This window comes from Mustelus asterias, chromosome 16 (assembly GCF_964213995.1).
Source record: "Mustelus asterias chromosome 16, sMusAst1.hap1.1, whole genome shotgun sequence".
NCBI lineage: Eukaryota > Metazoa > Chordata > Chondrichthyes > Carcharhiniformes > Triakidae > Mustelus > Mustelus asterias.
Window position 1 is genome coordinate 82,222,794 of NC_135816.1, and position 7,361 is coordinate 82,230,154.

Below are 7,361 nucleotides of genomic sequence, written 5' to 3' on the forward strand. Positions count from 1 at the left end.
TGTACTGTGGAACTAAAACAAAAAAAAAGTGAACAACCAATTTTTTGGTTTCGTATGTGCGTGTCTCGCTGCAGCACCACAACAGGCAAAATACAAGTTGTGAGTTGCCGAGACCGGAGAAGATTGTATTTCAGTTTTAACAGATGACCTGGCAATGAATGCTTGTGTTGTTTGGTTCATTGAAAAGGAATACTGGATAGCTATGCAATCAGAACTGTCACGGAAAGAGTGATGAAGGTGTTCGAAAAGCGTGCTTGACAATGTTAATGGAATAATGGATGAAACCTGCCTGACAATAAAAGTGACTCAATGCCAAAATGATTGGCCGAGGAAATGACACATTCCCGCTACGAAAAGCAGTGTTGGAAAAATTGTGAAATTAACAATTATGTTACAAAGAACGAAGAACAAAGTACAATACAGCACAGGAACAGGCCCTTCGGCCCTCCAAGCCCGCGCCGCTCCTTGGTCCAAACTACACCATTCTTTTGTATCCCTCCATTCCCACTCCGTTCATATGGCTGTCTAGATAAGTCTTAAACGTTCCCAGTGTGTCCGCCTCCATCAGCTTGCCTGGCAGCGCATTCCAGGCCCCCACCACCCTCTGTGTAAAATATATCCGTCTGATATCTGTGTTAAACCTCCCCCCTTCACCTTGAACCTATGACCCCTCGTGAACGTCACCACCGACCTGGGGAAAAGCTTCCCACCGTTCACCCTATCTATGCCTTTCACAATTTTATACACCTATATTAAGTCTCCCCTCATCCGCCGTCTTTCCAGGGAGAAAAACCCCAGTTTACCCAATCTCTCCTCATACTCATAACTAAGCCCCTCCATACCAGGTAACATCCTGGTAAACCTCCTCTGTACTCTCTCCAAAGCCTCCACGTCCTTCTGGTAGTGTGGCGACCAGAACTGGACGCAGTATTCCAGATGCGGCCGAACCAACGTTCTATACAACTGCAACATCAGACCCCAACTTTTATACCCTATGCCCCGCCCTATAAAGGCAAGCATGCCATATGCCTTCTTCACCACCTTCTCCACCTGTGACGTCACTTTCAAGGATCTGTGGACTTGCACACCCAGGTCCCTCTGCGTATCTACACCCTTTATGGTTCTGCCATTTATCATATAGCTCCTCCCTACATTATTTCTACCAAAATGCATCACTTCGCATTTATCAGGATTGAACTCCATCTGCCATTTCTTTGCCCAAATTTCCAGCCTATCTATATCCTTCTGTAGCTTCTGACAATGCTCCTCACTATCTGCAAGTCCTGCCAATTTTGTGTCGTCCGCAAACTTACTGATCACCCCAGTTACACCTTCTTCCAGATCATTTATATAAATCACAAACAGCAGAGGTCCCAATACAGAGCCCTGCGGAACACCACTAGTCACAGGCCTCCAGCGGAAAAAGACCCTTCCAGTACCACCCTCTGTCTTCTGTGAGCAAGCCAGTTCTCCACCCATCTAGCCACCTCCCCCTTTATCCCATGAGATCCAACCTCTTTCACCAGCCTACCATGAGGGACTTTATCAAACGCTTTACTAAAGTCCATATAGACGACATCCACGGCCCTTCCCTCGTCAACCATTTTGGTCACTTCTTTTAAAAACTCCACCAGGTTAGCGAGGCATCACCACCCTCTCACAAAACCATGCTGACTATCGTTAATGAGTTTATTCCTTTCTAAATGCGCATACATCCTATCTCTAAGAATCTTCTCCAACAACTTCCCCACCACGGACGTCAAGCTCACCGGCCTATAATTACCCGGGTTATCCTTCCTACCCTTCTTAAATAACGGGACCACATTAGCTATCCTCCAATCCTCTGGGACCTCACCTGCGTCCAGTGACGAGACAAAGATTTGCGTCAGAGGCCCAGCGATTTCATCTCTCGTCTCCCTGAGCAGCCTTGGATAGATTCCATCAGGCCCTGGGGATTTGTCAGTCTTTAAATTCTCTAACAAACCTAACACTTCCTCCTTTGTAATGGAGATTTTCTCCAACGGTTCAACACTCCCCTCCGAGACACTCCCAGTCAACACATCCTTCTCCTTTGTGAATACCGACGCAAAGTATTCATTTAGGATCTCCCCTACTTTTTTGGGCTCCAAGCATAATTCCCCACTTTTGTCCCTGAGAGGTCCGATTTTTTCCCTGACAACCCTTTTGTTCCTAACGTATGAATAAAATGCCTTGGGATTCTCCTTAATCCTGTCTGCCAAGAACATTTCGTGACCCCTTTTTGCTCTTCTAATTCCCCGTTTGAGTTCTTTCCCACTTTCTTTGTACTCCTCCAGAGCTCCCTCCGTTTTTAGCTGCCTGGACCTACCATACGCCTCTCTTTTCTTTTTGACCAGTCCCTCAATTTCCCTGGTTATCCACGGTTCTCGAATCCTACCCTTCCTATCTTCTTTTTAACAGGCACATGCCTGTCCTGTAGCCCTAACAACCGTTCCTTAAAAGACTCCCAAATGCCAGATGTGGATTTACCCTCAAACAGCCTCTCCCAATCAAGAGCTGCCAATTTCTGCCTAATCCCACTAAAGTTAGCCTTCCCCCAATCCAACACCTTACCCTTGGGACACCACTCATCCTTTTCCATCACTATCCTAAAGCTAACAGAATTGTGGTCACTATTTGCCACATGTTCCCCTACCGAAACTTTGAAGACCTGACCGGGCTCAGTCCCCAGTACGAGGTCCAGTATAGCCCCCTCTCTAGTCGGGCTATCTACATATTGTTCCAAAGAACCCTCCTGTAAGCATTTTACAAATTCCTCCCCATTCAGAGTCCCTGCTCTCAGCGATTTCCAGTCTATACCAGGGAAATTGAAGTCTCCCACGACAACAACCCTATTTTTCCTGCACCTATCCAGTATCTCCTGACATATCCGTTCTTCCACTTCCCTTGGGCTGTTGGGGGGCCTGTAGTACACCCCCAACATAGTGACTGCGCCCTTCCTGTTTCTAAGCTCCACCCAGAGTCACTCGTTACACGACCCCTCTGAATTGCCCTCCCTCTGCACCGCTGTAATATGCTCTCCAACTAATACTGCTACTCCCCCACCTCTTTTGGCCCCTCCTCTGTCTCGCCTAAAACACTTGTACCCCGGAATATTCAGCTGCCAGTCCTGTCCCTCTTTCAACCAAGTCTCTGTCACCGCAACCACATCCAAATTCCTCGTGCGCATTCAGGCCCTAAGTTCATCTGTCTTACCTGCTACGCTCCTTGCATTGAAGTATAAGCACTCCAGACCTCCAGGCCCAGTGAGGTCGTCCTGTTACAATTCCGTGGAAAGTGATGCGCATGATCGTAACTCCGTGAGACATGCCTTGTTGCCGCGATTATTTGAAGTGAAATGTGCCTTTCATTTGAATTATGACTCGAAATTTCATTCATCTTGCTTTTAGTTGGCTTCTTACAGTGAAATGTTTTAGAATATGTGCGTCGGTTTTTCATGGTCCTCAATGGAATGCTTTTATTTTTCATGTTTATTGGTCTCTGCGAAGATCATAACAACATGCATCAACAGTTGGAGTACTTATTATTCATTTGTAATTCCACTGTAATAGAAATGTATGAAATAATGCATGAGTGCGAGTCTATGACAAAGAGAGAGCTTCAGAGTGAGGAAGCTTTTGTCAGCTGGAGTGCCGGGGGGCGATGTGTGAGTGAGAGACAGTTTGCTTGAGAATGTAGGACAATATGGGGTAGAAAATTATATGCAGGAAGAAATTGTAATCGGAGGTTAGAATGATTGTGTTTGTGCGTGTGTCACTGTGAAAGGGGTGAAGGAGAGTGGGTAGCTGCTGTGGGGAGCAGGATATTCCTCAGGCTGCAAACTTTTCCACAGATGGTGTCAGACCTGCTGAGATTTTCCATCATTTGCTGCTTTTGTTTCTGTTTCCAACGTCCGCAATATCTTGCATTGAAACCATTATTTTCAGCTGCTCCCCATCCGACGTATTATCTATACTTACTTCTCACCCCGAGCGAACATCCTCAAATCCTCCACTCAGTATCTCATATCCACACTGGGTGGACACATATATTTGTTTGCTCAAAGTATCACATGATTTATTTTTAGTAAGAGCATGTATGTTTGTTCAAGCAGTGAGTAATCGAATTTAAAATAACAAAGCAGCAACACATTTGGACTTAATGCAGGGAAATGTTACAGACAGGGTGGAGTTTAACTTACAATAACTCTGATTTTCCCAGGCAAGAAGCGTCTCTATTCGGAAAGATGTGTTTCAGTTTATGTTTTCTGATTTATGTGTAATCACATATTCCCCCAAACGTTGAGGTTGAATTAATCCTATCCTCTACTAGATACCCCACAGCAATCTCGAGATGAGGTAAAAGACAAGAGTTGATTAATTTACAACACTCGCAGTTACAAATGAAGCAGTTAGCAACATCCCCCGATACATGAGGAAAGAGGGGCAAGGGGTAAAATCATGGTTCAGGGCCAAGACACCAGCCAAAAACTAGACTTACAGTTCCATGTGAGGCCAGAATCCAGAATCAAAGAGTCCAATGGTGTATTCCGTCAAAGGTGTGTCGGCTGAAGGAATGGAAGTCACATTCCTCCTTCTCAAGTTCTCTGTCTCTGCATTCCTTCCAAACTCTTTCTCGCCATATTGGTGCACACACTTTACGGTGCCATCCAAAGGAAATAGTACGGATAAAAGAAATAGGTATTTTCTCAGAGATAAAAAGAAGGACAGATATGGAGTCAGAAAAAAACTGATGTGTGTTCCCTGTCGTACGCAAGGCGGAGCAGGCAATGAGAGGAATGCCTAAAGGCGCCAGGGATGGGGAAAGAGAAAGAATATGCACGGGCATGTCAAGGGAGAGGAACACATATATGGAGACAATGAGTCCCGTGAGCGGAGTTGGCTCGGAAATGTATCAGGAGTTGAGGAGGAGGGGTTAGGGGGGAGGGAGAGAGAGAGAGAGAGAAAGAGAGGGAGATGAATCAGGAGGAAGTCACGCACAGATGCACATAAAGAAAGATAGACATGTCCATCGAGAGAAGAAAATGAGTGAAAGGTCGCGAAAGGGTCAGAAAAAGCCAGACAGGGGGACAGGGAACGTTCTCGAGCGACAGTGATTGTCATACAGAGAGTAATGTGGATGGGTCAGAGAGAAAGCAGGTGAGCAGAGATTCTCGTCTATTCTTCGATTAGCCCCTGAGGTCTTTCAGCTCGTCACCTCTCAATCTGCTTTTCTTTGTCTCCTCACCATTGAGATGTCCGTTTCCGTTCCAGACCAGGTCAGCTTTCATGGAAAATTCGTCAACTGTTGTATATGCTTGGGGCCCTGTTCCTTTCAATTTCAACTCAACACTTCAATTTTTTTTTTTGGCGGGGGTCACCAATCAACAGTCACTCTAAGAAAGACTATTGCAACAAAGAAATAATACATAACACACAATATCAGACTGAGATGAATACAAAATCAAGGGCCCACACTATGTTTAAAATCTAGGTCATAATTTATCTTGGTAGTGTAAGAATGGAAAATGAAATAGATAACCTCTAATGCCCCTACAATGATTTTATGTTTTAATTAATTGAATAATCAGGACGAATGGGTATTTCACCGCGTTCAGCAGCTCATTTCTAAATTTGCTTTGCGATATAACGTATATGCAGGTGTTGGTGTTGGAACTAAGCAGCTGAAGCACCTTCGATGTGTAATCTGCCATTAAGCGAGGGTCAGTAGAGGAAGGGTATAGTCGAACGGTGGTCAGTCGCCGAAAAGTGGTGTACACAATCCGGCCACCTATAACAAAACACTGCCGGGTATGCAAAGAGCAAAATGGCCGATTTCCTTCTGTTGTCATTCCCTAGTTCATTATAATTCTGACCCAGAGAATGACAACAGAAGTCTCGGAGCCCATTGCGGATTCAACAAAATACTTCTGACGGTTGGAGCATTGGAGTATCCTCACCGGCTACAGGATAGGTCCCAGGGGATTGGCGAATACGCAATGTTGTTCTTTTGTTTAAGAAGGGTAGCAAGGATAATTCAGGTAATTAAAGGCCAGTGAGCCTTACGTCAGTGGTAGGGAAATTAGCAGAGAGGATTCTTCAAGATCTCCCACTTGGAACTGAGTGGACGTAGTAGCGACAGGGAATATGGTTTTGTGAAGGGGAGTTAATGAGTCTCTAACTTGATGGAGTTTTTCGAGGAAGTGACAAATTTGATTAATAATGGTCGGGCAGTGGATGTTGGCGACATGGACCTAAGTAAGCCCTTTGACAAGGTCCATCACGGCAGACTGGTAGAGAAGGAGAAGTCGCATGGGATCTGAGGTGAGTTGGCAAGATGGATATGGAACTGACTCCGCAATGGACGACAGAGATTAGTAGTGGAAGAACAAAGAACACAGAACAAAGAAAATTAGAGAACGGGATCAGGCAATTCGCCCCTCCAAGCCTGCACCAACAATGCTACCGGACTGAACTATAACTCCCTACCCTTCTGGGGACCATATCCCTCCATTCCCATTCTATTCATGTATTTGTCAGGACGCTCCTTGAAACTCACTCTCGTATCTGCTTCCACTACCTCCCCCGGCAGCGAGTTCCAGGCACCCACCACCCTTTGTGTGAAAAACCTTGCCTGTCCAAAAACTTGCCATCTCCTTCAAACCTTGCCCCTCGCACCTTGGACCTATGCCCCCTCGTAATTGACTTTTCCACCGTGGAAAAAGCTTCTGACTATCCAATCTGTCTATGCCCTTTGTAATCTTGTAGACTTCAGTCAGGCCACCCCTCAACCCCTGTCGTTCCAGTGAGAACATACCACGTTTTTCCAACCTCTCCTCATAGCTAATGCCCTGCATACCAGGAAACATCCTGATAAATCTTTTCTGTACCCTCAACAAAGCCTCCACATCCTTTTCGTAGTGTGGCGATCAGAATTGAACACCATATTCCAAGTGCGGCCTAACTAAGGTTCGATAAAGCTGCAACATGACTTGCAATAAGGACCATCAGAGGATACAGCAGGATGTAGATCAGTTAGACACTTGTGCAGAGAGGAAGCAGATGGAGTTTAATCGGGACAAATGTAATCCCCTGCTGACAACTATATGCTCTGACCAGCTGAGTTAAGTGAAGCTGTACCTGGGATGTGCTTGATGTGATAAGGAGCTACTATGTAAATTTTCAATTAACAGGATCCTGAGTTCTTAGCGGTTGGTGTTGAGCTGGGCTAAATTTCCTATTTACCAATAAATGGCAGTACAGGCTTGAATGAAAAGGATTAGTGCATGCAGTTGCAATCTAGAGTAATAACCTATTAATAATAGCGCGATGCCTCCTAAAATG